The following is a 17,908-nucleotide window of genomic DNA, read 5'->3' on the forward strand; positions in this document are numbered from 1 at the left end:
ACACAGACACACACTGACAGCAAGTAACAAAGACATGCACAGACACCAAGTAACAAAGACACAGACTTACACCAAGTAACAAAGACACACACTGACACCCAGTAACACAGACATACATTTACTCCAAGTAACACAGACATACACTGACACCAAGTAACAAAGTCATACACTGATACCCAGTAACACAGACACACACTGACACCCAGTAACAAAGACATACACTGACAACAAGTCACAAAGACATACACTGATACCCAGTAACACAGACACACACTTACACCAAGTAACACAGACATACACTGACACCCAGTAACGCAGACACACACTTACACCAAGTAACAAAGACATGCACTGATACCCAGTAACACAGACACACACTTACACCAAGTAACACAGACATAGACTGACACCAAGTAACAAAGACATACACTGATACCCAGTAACATAGACACACATTTACACCAAGTAACACAGACATACACTGACACCAAGTAACAAAGACATACAATGATACCCAGGAACAAAGACAGTCACTTACACCAAGGAGCACGGACACACACTTACACCAAGTAACAAAGACATAAACTTACACCAAGTAACACAGACATACACTGACACCAAGTAACAAAGAGAAACAATTACACCAAGTAACAAAGACACACACTTACACCAAGTAACAAAGACAGAAACTGATACCCAGTAACACAGACACAAACTTACACCAAGGAACAAAGACATACAGTGACACCCAGTAACACCATCAAGCACACACTGACACCCAGTAACACAGAGACATACTAGTAAACAGTAACAAATACATACACTGACACCAAGTAACACAGACACATACTGACACCCAGTAACAAAGACATACACTGACACTAAGTCTCAAAGACATACACTGATACCAAGTCACAAAGACATACACTGATACCCAGCAACACAGACACACACTGACACCATGTAACAAAGACATACACTGACATCAAGTAACAAAGACAGACACTTACAACAAGTAACAAAGACAGCCAATTACACCAAGTAACAAAGACATACACTTACACCAAGTATTTTGACATACACTGACACCAAGTAACAAAGACATACACTGATACCCAGTAACACAGAAACACACTTACACCAACTAACACAGACATACACAGACACCATGTAACAAAGACACACACTGACACCCAGTAGCAAAGACATACACTGACACCCAGTAACACAGACACACACGGACACCAAGTAACAAAGACACAGACTTACACCCAGTCACAAAGACACACACTGACACCCAGGAACAAAGACATAAACTGACACCAAGTCACAAAGACATACACTGATACCCAGGAAGACAGACACACACTGACACCAAGTAACAAAGACATACACTGACACCCAGTAACAAAGACATACACTGATACCAAGTCACAAAGACATACACTGATACCCAGTAATACAGACACACACTGACACCCAGTAACAAAGACATACACTGATACCCAGTAACACAGACACACACTGACACCCAGTAACAAAGACATACACTGATACCAAGTCACAAAAACATACACTGATACCCAGTAACACAGACACAGACTGACACCAAGTAACAAAGACATACACAGACACCAAGTAACAAAGACATACACTTACACCAAGTAACAAAGACACACACTTACACCAAGTAACACAGACATACACTGACACCAAGTAACAAAGACATACACTGACACCAAGTTACAAAGACATACACTTACACCAAGTAACAAAGACAGACAATTACACCAAGCAACAAAGACATACACTTCCACCAAGTATTTTGACATACACTGACACCAAGTAACAAAGACATACACTGTCACAAACACACAAAGACACACAATGACACCCAGTAACAAAGACATACACTGATAACAAGTCACAAAGACATACACTGATACCCAGTAACACAGACACACACTTACACCAAGTAACACAGACATACACTGACACCAAGTAACAAAGACATACGCTGATACCCAGTAACACAGACACACACTTACACCAAGTAACACAGACATACACTGACACCAAGTAACAAAGACAAACACTGACACCCAGTAACACAGACACACACGGACACCAAGTAACAAAGACACACACTTGCACCAAGTAACACAGACACACACTGACACCCAGTAACACAGACACACACTTACACCAAGCAACACAGACATACACTGACACCAAGTAACAAAGACATACACTGATACCCAGTAACACAGACACACACTTACACCAAGTAACACAGACATACACTGACACCAAGTATCAAAGACACTCACTGACACCCTGTAACAAAGACATACACTGACACCCAGTAACAAAGACATACACTGACACCAAGTCACAAAGACATACACTGATACACAGGAACACAGACACACTTACACCAAGTAACAAAGACACACACTTACACCAAATAACAAAGACATACACTTGCACCAAGTAACACAGACACACACTTACACCAAGTAACACAGATATACACTGGCACCAAGTAACAAATACATGCACTGTAACCCAGAAACACAGGCACACACGGACACCAAGTAACAAGGACACACACTTACACCAAGTAACACAGACACACACTGACACCCAGGAACACAGACACACACTTACACCAAGTAACACAGACATACACTGACACCAAGTAACAAAGACAGACACTGATACCCAGTAACACAGACACAAACTTACACCAAGGAACAAAGACATACAGTGACACCCAGTAACACAAACAAGCACACACTGACACCCAGTAACACAGAGAAATACGAATAAACAGTAACAAATACATACACTGACACCAAGTAACACAGACACACACTGACACCCAGTAACAAAGACATACACTGAAACCCAGTAACACAGACACAGACTGACACCAAGTAACAAAGACATACACTGACACCCAGTAACGCAGACACACACTTACACCAAGTAACAAAGACATACACTGACACCCAGTAACAAAGACTTACACTGACACCAAGTAACAAAGACAGACACTGATACCCAGTAACACAGACACACACTTACACCAAGTAACAAAGACATACACTGACACCCAGTAACAAAGACATACACTGACACCCAGTAACACAGACACACACGGACACCAAGTAACAAAGACACACACTTACACCAAGTAACACAGACACACACTGACACCCAGTAACACAGACACACACTTACACCAAGTAACACAGATATACACTGACACCAAGTTACAAAGATATACACTGATACCCAGTAACACAGACACACACTTACACCAAGTAACACAGACATACACTGACAAAAAGTAACAAAGACATACACTGATACCCAGGAACACAGACACACACTTACACCACGTAACACAGACACACACTGACACCAAGTAACAAAGACATACACTTACACCAAGTAACACAGACATACACTGACACCAAGTACCAAAGACATACAATTACACCAAGTAACAAAGACACACACTTACATCAAGTAACACAGATATACACTGGCACCAAGTAACAAAGACATGCACTGACACCCAAAAACACAGACACACACGGACACCAAGTAACAAGGACACACACTTACACCAAGTAACACAGACACACACTGACACCCAGTAACACAGACACAGACTTACACCAAGTAACACAGACATACACTGACACCAAGTAACAAAGACATACAATGATACCCAGGAACACAGACACACACTTACACCAAGTAACACAGACACACACTTACACCAAGTAACAAAGACATACACTTACACCAAGTAACACAGACATACACTGACACCAAGTAACAAAGACATACAATTAAACCAAGTAACAAAGACACACACTTACACCAAGTAACAAAGACATGCACTGATACACAGTAACACAGACACACACTTGCACGAAGTAACACAGACATACACTGACACTAAGTAACAAAGACATACAATGATACCCAGGAACACAGACACACACTTACACCAAGTAACACAGACATACATTAACACCAAGTAACAAAGACATACACTTACACCAAGTAACACAGACATACACTGACACCAAGTAACAAAGACATACAATTACACCAAGTAACAAAGACACACACTTACACCAAGTAACACAGACATACACTGACACCAAGTAACAAAGACAAACACTGATACCCAGTAACACAGACACACACTTACACCAAGTAACACAGACATACGCTGACACCAAGTAACAAAGACATACAATGATACCCAGGAACACAGACACACACTTACACCAAGTAACAAAGACACACACTTACACCAAGTAACAAAGACATACAATTACACCAAGTAACACAGACATACACTGACACCAAGTAACAAAGACATACACTGATACCCAGTAACACAGACACACACTGACACCCAGTTAGAAACACAAACTGACCCCCAGTAACAAAGACACACACTGACCCCCAGTAACACAGACATACACTGACACCAAGTCACAAAGACACACACTGACACCCAGCAACAAAGACATACACTGACACCAAGTCACAAAGACATACACTGATACACAGACACACACGTACACCAAGTAACACAGACATACACTGACACCAAGTAACAAAGACATACACTGATACCCAGTATCACAGACACACACTTACAGCAAGTAACAAAGACATACACTGACACCAAGTCACAAAGACACACACTGACACCCAGTAAAAAAGACTTACACTAACACAAAGTCACAAAGACATACACTGATACACAGGAACACAGACACACACTGACACCCAGTAACAAATACATACACTGATACCCAGTAACACAGAAACACACTTACACCAAGTAACACAGACATACACTGACACCCAGTAACATAGACATACACTGACACCCAGTAACACAGACACACACGGACACCAAGTAACAAAGACACATACTTACACCAAGTAACACAGACATACACTGACACCATGTAACAAAGACACACACTGACACCCAGGAACAAAGACATACACTGACACCCAGTAACAAAGACATACACTGATACCAAGTCAGAAAGACATACACTGATACCCAGTAACACAGACACACACTGACACCCAGTAACAAAGACATACACTGATACCCAGTAACACAGACACACACTGACACCCAGTAATAAAGACATACACTGATACCAAGTCACAAAAACATACACTGATACCCAGTAACACAGACACAGACTGACACCAAGTAACAAAGACATACACAGACACCAAGTAACAAAGACATACACTTACACCAAGTAACAAAGACACACACTTACACCAAGTAACACAGACATACCCTGACACCAAGTAACAAAGACATACAATGACACCAAGTTACAAAGACATACACTTAGACCAAGTAACAAAGACATACAATTACACCAAGTAACAAAGACATACACTTCCACCAAGTATTTTGACATACACTGACACCAAGTAACAAAGACATACACTGACACCAACTCACAAAGACACACACAGACACCCAGTAACAAAGACATACACTGATACCAAGTCACAAATACATACACTGATACCCAGTAACTCAGACACACACTTACACCAAGTAACACAGACATACACTGACACCAAGTAACAAAGACATACACTGATACCCAGTAACACAGACACACACTGACACCAAGTAACAAAGAAATACACTGACACCCAGTAACAAAGACATACACTTACACCCAGTAACACAGACACACACGGACACCAAGTAACAAAGACACACACTTACACCAAGTAACACAGACACACATTGACACCAAGTTCCACAGACACACACTAACACCAAGCAACACAGACCTACACTGACACCAAGTAACAAAGACATACACTGATACCCAGTAACACAGACACACACTTACACCAAGTAACACAGACATACACTGACACCAAGTAACAAAGACACACAATGACTCCCTGTAACAAAGACATACACTGACACCCAGTAACATAGACATACACTGATACCAAGTCACAAAGACATACACTGATACCCAGTAACACAGACACACACTGACACCCAGTAACAAAGACATACACTGACACCAAGTAACAAAGACATACACTGATACCCAGTAACACAGACACACACTTACACCAAGTAACACAGACATACACTGACACCAAGTAACAAAGACACACAATGACTCCCTGTAACAAAGACATACACTGACACCCAGTAACATAGACATACACTGATACCAAGTCACAAAGACATACACTGATACCCAGTAACACAGACACACACTGACACCCAGTAACAAAGACATACACTGATACCAAGTCACAAAGACATACATTGATACCCAGTAACACAGACACACACTGACACCCAGTAACAAAGACATGCACTGATACCAAGTCACAAAGACATACACTGATACCCAGTAACACAGACACACACTGCCACCAAGTAACAAAGACATACACAGACACCAAGTAACAAAGACAGAGACTTACACCAAGTAACACAGACACACACTGACACCCAGTAACACAGACATACATTAACTCCAAGTAACACAGACATACACTGATACATCAGTAACACAGACACGCACTTACACCAAGTAGCAAAGACATACACTGACACCAAGTCACAAAGACACACACTGACACCCAGTAACTAAGACATACACTGACAACAAGTCACAAAGACATACACTGATACCCAGTAACAAAGACACACACTTACACCAAGTAACAAAGACATACACTGACACCCAGTAACAAAGACATACACTGACACCCAGTAACACAGACACACACGGACACCAAGTAACAAAGACACACACTTACACCAAGTAACACAGACACACACTGACACCCAGTAACACAGACACACACTTACACCAAGTAACACAGATATACACTGACACCAAGTTACAAAGACATACACTGATACCCAGTAACACAGACACACACTTACACCAAGTAACACAGACATACACTGACAAAAAGTAACAAAGACATACACTGATACCCAGGAACACAGACACACACTTACACCAAGTAACACAGACACACACTGACACCAAGTAACAAAGACATACACTTACACCAAGTAACACAGACATACACTGACACCAAGTACCAAAGACATACAATTACACCAAGTAACAAAGACACACACTTACATCAAGTAACACAGATATACACTGGCACCAAGTAACAAAGACATGCACTGACACCCAAAAACACAGACACACACGGACACCAAGTAACAAGGACACACACTTACACCAAGTAACACAGACACACATTGACACCCAGTAACACAGACACAGACTTACACCAAGTAACACAGACATACACTGACACCAAGTAACAAAGACATACAATGATACCCAGGAACACAGACACACACTTACACCAAGTAACACAGACAGACACTTACACAAAGTAACAAAGACATACACTTACACCAAGTAACACAGACATACACTGACACCAAGTAACAAAGACATACAATTAAACCAAGTAACAAAGACACACACTTACACCAAGTAACAAAGACATACACTGACACCAAGTAACAAAGACATGCACTGATACACAGTAACACAGACACACACTTGCACGAAGTAACACAGACATACACTGACACTAAGTAACAAAGACATACAATGATACCCAGGAACACAGACACACACTTACACCAAGTAACACAGACATACACTTACACCAAGTAACAAAGACATACACTTACACCAAGTAACACAGACATACACTGACACCAAGTAACAAAGACATACAATTACACCAAGTAACAAAGACACACACTTACACCAAGTAACACAGACATACACTGACACCAAGTAACAAAGACAAACACTGATACCCAGTAACACAGACACACACTTACACCAAGTAACACAGACATACACTGACACCAAGTAACAAAGACATACAATGATACCCAGGAACACAGACAGACACTTACACCAAGTAACAAAGACACACACTTACACCAAGTAACAAAGACATACAATTACACCAAGTAACACAGACATACACAGACACCAAGTAACAAAGACATACACTGATACCCAGTAACACAGACACACACTGACACCCAGTTAGAAACACAAACTGACCCCCAGTAACAAAGACACACACTGACCCCCAGTAACACAGACATACACTGACACCAAGTCACAAAGACACACACTGACACCCAGCAACAAAGACATACACTGACACCAAGTCACAAAGACATACACTGATACACAGACACACACGTACACCAAGTAACACAGACATACACTGACACCAAGTAACAAAGACATACACTGATACCCAGTATCACAGACAAACACTTACAGCAAGTAACAAAGACATACACTGACACCAAGTCACAAAGACACACACTGACACCCAGTAACAAAGACTTACACTAACACAAAGTCACAAAGACATACACTGATACCCAGGAACACAGACACACACTGACACCCAGTAACAAATACATACACTGATACCCAGTAACACAGAAACACACTTACACCAACTAACACAGACATACACTGACACCATGTAACAAAGACATACACTGACACCCAGTAACATAGACATACACTGACACCCAGTAACACAGACACACACGGACACCAAGTAACAAAGACACATACTTACACCAAGTAACACAGACATACACTGACACCATGTAACAAAGACAAACACTGACACCCAGGAACAAAGACATACACTGACACCAAGTCACAAAGACATACACTGATACCCAGGAAGACAGACACACACTGACACCCAGTAACAAAGACATACACTGACACCCAGTAACAAAGACATACACTGATACCAAGTCAGAAAGACATACACTGATACCCAGTAACACAGACACACACTGACACACAGGAACAAAGACATACACTGACACCAAGTCACAAAGACATACACTGATACCCAGGAAGACAGACACACACTGACACCCAGTAACAAAGACATACACTGACACCCAGTAACAAAGACATACACTGATACCAAGTCACAAAGACATACACTGATACCCAGTAACACAGACACACACTTACACCAAGTAACAAAGACACACACTTACACCAAGTAACAAAGACATACAATTACACCAAGTAACACAGACATACACTGACACCAAGTAACAAAGACATACACTGATACCCAGTAACACAGACACACACTGACACCCAGGTAGAAACACAAACTGACCCCCAGTAACAAAGACACACACTGACCCCAAGTAACACAGACATACACTGACACCAAGTCACAAAGACACACACTGACACCCAGCAACAAAGACATACACTGACACCAAGTCACAAAGACATACACTGATACACAGACACACACGTACACCAAGTAACACAGACATACACTGACACCAAGTAACAAAGACATACACTGATACCCAGTATCACAGACAGACACTTACAGCAAGTAACAAAGACATACACTGACACCAAGTCACAAAGACACACACTGACACCCAGTAACAAAGACTTACACTAAACCAAAGTCACAAAGACATACACTGATACCCAGGAACACAGACACACACTGACACCCAGTAACAAATACATACACTGATACCCAGTAACACAGAAACACACTTACACCAACTAACACAGACATACACTGACACCATGTAACAAAGACATACACTGACACCCAGTAACATAGACATACACTGACACCCAGTAACACTGACACACACGGACACCAAGTAACAAAGACACATACTTACACCAAGTAACACAGACATACACTGACACCATGTAACAAAGACACACACTGACACCCAGGAACAAAGACATACACTGACACCAAGTCACAAAGACATACACTGATACCCAGGAAGACAGACACACACTGACACCCAGTAACAAAGACATACACTGACACCCAGTAACAAAGACATACACTGATAACAAGTCAGAAAGACATACACTGATACCCAGTAACACAGACACACACAGACACCCAGGAACAAAGACATACACTGACACCAAGTCACAAAGACATACACTGATACCCAGGAAGACAGACACGCACTGACACCCAGTAACAAAGACATACACTGACACCCAGTAACAAAGACATACACTGATACCAAGTCACAAAGACATACACTGATACCCAGTAACACAGACACACACTTACACCAAGTAACACAGACATACACTGACACCAAGCAACAAAGACATACACTGATACCCAGTAACACAGATACACACTGACACCAAGTAACAAAGAAATACACTGACACCCAGTAACAAAGACATACACTGACACCCAGTAACACAGACACACACGGACACCAAGTAACAAAGACACACACTTACACCAAGTAACACAGACACACACTGACACCCAGTAACACAGACACACACTAACACCAAGCAACACAGACCTACACTGACACCAAGTAACAAAGACATACACTGATACCCAGTAACACAGACACGCACTTACACCAAGTAACACAGACATACACTGACACCAAGTAACAAAGACACACACTGACTCCCTGTAACAAAGACATACACTGACACCCAGTAACATAGACATACACTGATACCAAGTCACAAAGACATACACTGATACCCAGTAACACAGACACACACTGACACCCAGTAACAAAGACATACACTGATACCAAGTCACAAAGACATACATTGATACCCAGTAACACAGACACACACTGACACCCAGTAACAAAGACACACACTGATACCAAGTCACAAAGACATACACTGATACCCAGTAACACAGACACACACTGACACCAAGTAACAAAGACATACACAGACACCAAGTAACAAAGACAGAGACTTACACCAAGTAACACAGACACACACTGACACCCCGTAACACAGACATACATTTTCTCCAAGTAACACAGACATACACTGACACCAAGTAACAAAGACATACACTGATACCCAGTAACACAGACACACACTTACACCAAGTAACAAAGACATACACTGACACCAAGTCACAAAGACACACACTGACACCCAGTAACAAAGACATACACTGACAACAAGTCACAAAGACATACACTGATACCCAGTAACACAGACACACACTTACACCATTTAACACAGACATACAATGACACACAGTAACGCAGACACACACTTACACCAAGTAACAAAGACATACACTGACACCCAGTAACAAAGACTTACACTGACACCAAGTAACAAAGACAGACACTGATACCCAGTAACACAGACACACACTTACACCAAGTAACAAAGACATACACTTACACCCAGTAACAAAGACATACACTGACACCCAGTAACACAGACACACACGGACACCAAGTAACAAAGACACACACTTACACCAAGTAACACAGACACACACTGACACCCAGTAACACAGACACACACTTACACCAAGTAACACAGACATACATTGACACCAAGTTACAAAGACATACACTGATACCCAGTAACACAGACACACACTTACACCAAGTGACACAGACATACACTGACAAAAAGTAACAAAGACATACACTGATACCCAGGAACACAGACACACACTTACACCAAGTAACACAGCACACACTGACACCAAGTAACAAAGACATACACTTACACCAAGTAACACAGACATACACTGACACCAAGTAACAAAGACATACAATTAAACCAAGTAACAAAGACACACACTTACACCAAGTAACACAGACATACACTGACACCAAGTAACAAAGACATGCACTGATACCCAGTAACACAGACACACACTTACACCAAGTAACACAGACATACACTGACACCAAGTAAAAAAGACATACAATGATACCCAGGAACACAGACACACACTTACACCAAGTAAAACAGACACACACTTACACCAAGTAACAAAGACATACACTGACACCAAGTAACAAAGACATACACTGATACCCAGTAACACAGACACACACTTACACCAAGTAACACAGACATACACTGACACCAAGTAACAAAGACATACAATGGTACCCAGGAACACAGCCACACACTTACACCAAGTAACAAAGACACACAATTACACCAAGTAACAAATACATACACTTACACCAAGTAACACAGACATACACTGACACCAAGTAACAAAGACATACACTGATACCCAGTAACACAGACACACACTGACACCCAGTTAGAAACACACACTGACCCCCAGTAACAAAGACACAAGCTGACCCCCAGTAACACAGACATACACTGACACCAAGTCACAAAGACACACACTGACACCCAGCAACAAAGACATACACTGACACCAAGTCACAAAGACATACAATTACACCAAGTAACAAAGACACACACTTACACCAAGTAACACAGACATACACTGACACCAAGTAACAAAGATATACACTGATACCCAGTATCACAGACACACACTTACAGCATGTAACAAAGACATACACTGACACCAAGTCACAAAGACACACACTGACACCCAGTAACAAAGACTTACACTAACACAAAGTCACAAAGACATACACTGATACTCAGGAACACAGACACACACTGACACCCAGTAACAAATACATACACTGATACCAAGTCACAAATACATACACTGATACCCAGTTACACAGAAACACACTGACACCCAGTAACAAAGACATACACTGATACCAAGTCACAAAGACATACACTGATACCCAGTAACACAGAATCACACTGACACCCAGTAACAAAGACATACACTTACACCAAGTAACAAAGAAAGACAATTACACCAAGTAACAAAGACATACACTTGCACCAAATATTTTGACATACACTGACACCCAGTAACAAAGACATACACTGACAACAAGTCACAAAGACATACACTGATACCCAGTAACACAGACACACACTTACACCAAGTAACACAGACATACAATGACACCCAGTAACGCAGACACACACTTACACCAAGTAACAAAGACATACACTGACACCCACTAACAAATACTTACACTGACACCAAGTAACAAAGACATTCACTGATACCCAGTAACACAGACACACACTTACACCAAGTAACAAAGACATACACTTACACCCAGTAACATAGACATACAGTGACACCCAGTAACACAGACACACACGGAAACCAAGTAACAAAGACACACACTTACACCAAGTAACACAGACACACACTGACACCCAGTAACACAGACACACACTTACACCAAGTAACACAGACATACATTGACACCAAGTTACAAAGACATACACTGATACCCAGGAACACAGACACACACTTACCCCAAGTAACACAGCACACACTGACACCAAGTAACAAAGACATACACTTACACCAAGTAACACAGACATACACTGACACCAAGTAACAAAGACATACAATTAAACCAAGTAACAAAGACACACACTTGCACAAAGTAACACAGACATACACTGACACCAAGTAACAAAGACATACAATGATACCCAGGAACACAGACACACACTTACACCAAGTAACACAGACACACACTTACACCAAGTAACAAAGACATACACTTACACCAAGTAACACAGACATACACTGACACCAAGTAACAATGACATACAATTAAACCAAGTAACAAAGACACACACTTACACCAAGTAACGCAGACATACACTGACACCAAGTAACAAAGACATGCACTGATACCCAGTAACACAGACACACACTTACACCAAGTAACACAGACATACACTGACACCAAGTAACAAAGACATACAATGATACCCAGGAACACAGACACACACTTACACCAAGTAACACAGACACACAGTTACACCAAGTAACAAAGACATACTCTTACACCAAGTAACACAGACATACACTGACACCAAGTAACAAAGACAGACAATTACACCAAGTAACAAAGACACACACTTACACCAAGTAACACAGACATACACTGACAGCAAGTAACAAAGACATACACTGATACCCAGTAACACAGACACACACTTACACCAAGTAACACAGACATACACTGACACCAAGTAACAAAGACATACAATGATACCCAGGAACACACACACTTACACCAAGTAACAAAGACACACAATTACACCAAGTAACAAAGACATACACTTTCACCAAGTAACACAGACACACACTGACACCCAGTTAGAAACACACACTGACCCCCAGTAACAAAGACACACACTGACCCCCAGTAACACAGACATACACTGACACCAAGTCACAAAGACACACTCTGACACCCAACAACAAAGACATACACTGACACCAAGTCACAAAGACCTACACTGATACACAGACACACACTTACACCAAGTAACACAGACATACACAGACACCAAGTAACAAAGACATACACTGATACCCAGTATCACAGACACACACTTACAGCAAGTAACAAAGACATACACTGACACCAAGTCACAAAGACACACACTGACACCCAGTAACAAAGACTTACACTAACACAAAGTCACAAAGACATACACTGATACCCAGGAACACAGACACACACTGACACCCAGTAACAAATACATACACTGATACCAAGTCACAAATACATACACTGATACCCAGTAACACAGAAACACACTGACACCCAGTAACAAAGACATACACTGATACCAAGTCACAAAGACATACACTGATTCCCAGTAACACAGAATCACACTGACACCCAGTAACAAAGACATACACTGATACCAAGTCACAAAGACATACACTGATACCCAGTAACGCAGACACACACTGACACCAAGTAACAAAGACATACACTGACACCAAGTAACAAAGACATACACTTACACAAAGATTAAAGACACACACTTACACCAAGTTACACAGACATACACTGAAGCCAACTAACAAAGACATACACTGACACCAAGTAACAAAGACATACACTTACACCAAGTAACAAAGAAAGACAATTACACCAAGTAACAAAGACATACACTTACACCAACTATTTTGACATACACTGACACCAAGTAACAAAGACATACACTGACACCAAGTCACAAAGACACACACTGACACCCAGTAACAAAGACACACATTTACACCAAGTAACAAAGACATACACTGATACCCAGTAACACAGACACACATGTACACCAAGTAACAAAGACAGACACTGATACCCAGTAACACAGACACACACTTACACCAAGTAACACAGACACACACGGACACCAAGTAACAAAGACACACACTTATACCAAGTAACACAGACACACAATGACACCCAGTAACACAGACAAACACTTACACCAAGTAACACAGACATACACTGACACCAAGTTACAAAGACATACATGATACCCAGTAACACAGACACACACTTACACCAAGTAACCCAGACATACACTGATACCAAGTCACAAAGACATACACTGATACCCAGTAACACAGACACACACTGACACCAAGTAACAAAGACATACACTGATAGAAAGTCACAAAGACATACACTGATACCCAGTAACACAGAATCACACTGACACCCAGTAACAAAGACATACACTGATACCAAGTCACAAAGACATACACTGATACCCAGTAACACAGACACACACTGACACCAAGTAACAAAGACATGCAATGACACCAATTAACAAAGACATACACTTACACCAAGATTAAAGACAGACACTTACACCAAGTAACACAGACATACACTGAAGTCAACTAACAAAGACATACACTGACACCAAGTAACAAAGACATACACTGATACCCAGTAACACAGACACACACTGACACCCAGTTAGAAACACACACTGACCCCCAGTAATAAAGACACACACTGACCCCCAGTAACACAGACATTCACTGACACCAAGTCACAAAGACACACACTGATACACAGACACACACTTACACCAAGTAACACAGACATACACTGACACCAAGTAACAAAGACACACACTGACACCCAGTAACAAAGACTTACACTAACAAAAAGTCACAAAGACATACACTGATACCCAGGAACTCAGACACACACTGACACCCAGTAACAAATACATACACTGATACCAAGTCACAAATACATGCACTGATAACCAGTAACACAGAAACACACTGACACCCAGTAACAAAGACATACACTGATACCCAGTAACACGGAATCACACTGACACCCAGTAACAAAGACATACACTGATACCAAGTCACAAAGACATACACTGATACACAGTAACACAGACACACACTGACACAAAGTAACAAAGACATGCACTGACACCAAGTAACAAAGACATACACTTACACCAAGATTAAAGACACACACTTACACCAAGTAACAAAGAAAGACAATTACAACAAGCAACAAAGACATACACTTACACCAAGTATTTTGACATACACTGACACCAAGTAACAAAGACATACACTGACACCCAGTAACAAAGACTTACACTGACACCAAGTAACAAAGACAGACACTGATACCCAGTAACACAGACACACACTTACACCAAGTAACAAAGACATACACTTACACCCAGTAACAAAGACATACACTGACACCCAGTAACACAGACACACACGGACACCAAGTAACAAAGACACACACTTACACCAAGTAACACAGACACACACTGACACCCAGTAACATAGACACACACTTACACCAAGTAACACAGACATACATTGACACCAAGTTACAAAGACATACACTGATACACAGTAACACAGACACGCACTTACACCAAGTAACACAGACATACACTGACAAAAAGTAACAAAGACATAAACTGATACCCAGGAACACAGACACACACTTACACCAAGTAACACAGCACACACTGACACCAAGTAACAAAGACATACACTTACACCAAGTAACACAGACATACACTGACACCAAGTAACAAAGACATACAATTCAACCAAGTAACAAAGACACACACTTACACCAAGTAACACAGACATACACTGACACAAAGTAACAAAGACATGCACTGATACCCAGTAACACAGACACACACTTACACCAAGTAACACAGACATACACTGACACCAAGTAATAAAGACATACAATGATACCCAGGAACACAGACACACACTTACACCAAGTAACACAGACACACACTTACACCAAGTAACAAAGACATACACTTACACCAAGTAACACAGACATACACTGAAACCAAGTAACAAAGACATACAATTACACCAAGTAACAAAGACACACACTTACACCAAGTAACACAGACATACACTGACACCAAGTAACAAAGACATACACTGATACCCAGTAACACAGACACACACTTACACCAAGTAACACAGATATACACTGACACCAAGTAACAAAGACATACAATGATACCCAGGAGCACAGACACACACTTACACCAAGTAACAAAGACACACAATTACACCAAGTAACAAAGACATACACTTACACCAAGTAACACAGACATACACTGACACCAAGTAACAAAGACATACACAGATACCCAGTAACACAGACACACACTGACACCCAGTTAGAAACACACACTGACCCCCAGTAACAAAGACACACACTGACCCCCAGTAACACAGACATTCACTGACACCAAGTCACAAAGACACACACTGATGCACAGACACACACTTACACCAAGTAACACATACATACACTGACACCAAGTAACAAAGACATACACTGATACCCAGTATCACAGACACACACTTACAGCAAGTAACAAAGACACACACTGACACCCAGTAACAAAGACTTACACTAACACAAAGTCACAAAGACATACACTGATACCCAGGAACACAGACATACACTGACACCCAGTAACAAATACATACACTGATACCAAGTCACAAATACATACAC

This window comes from Heterodontus francisci, unplaced genomic scaffold, assembly GCF_036365525.1.
Source record: "Heterodontus francisci isolate sHetFra1 unplaced genomic scaffold, sHetFra1.hap1 HAP1_SCAFFOLD_198, whole genome shotgun sequence".
NCBI classification, from domain to species: domain Eukaryota; kingdom Metazoa; phylum Chordata; class Chondrichthyes; order Heterodontiformes; family Heterodontidae; genus Heterodontus; species Heterodontus francisci.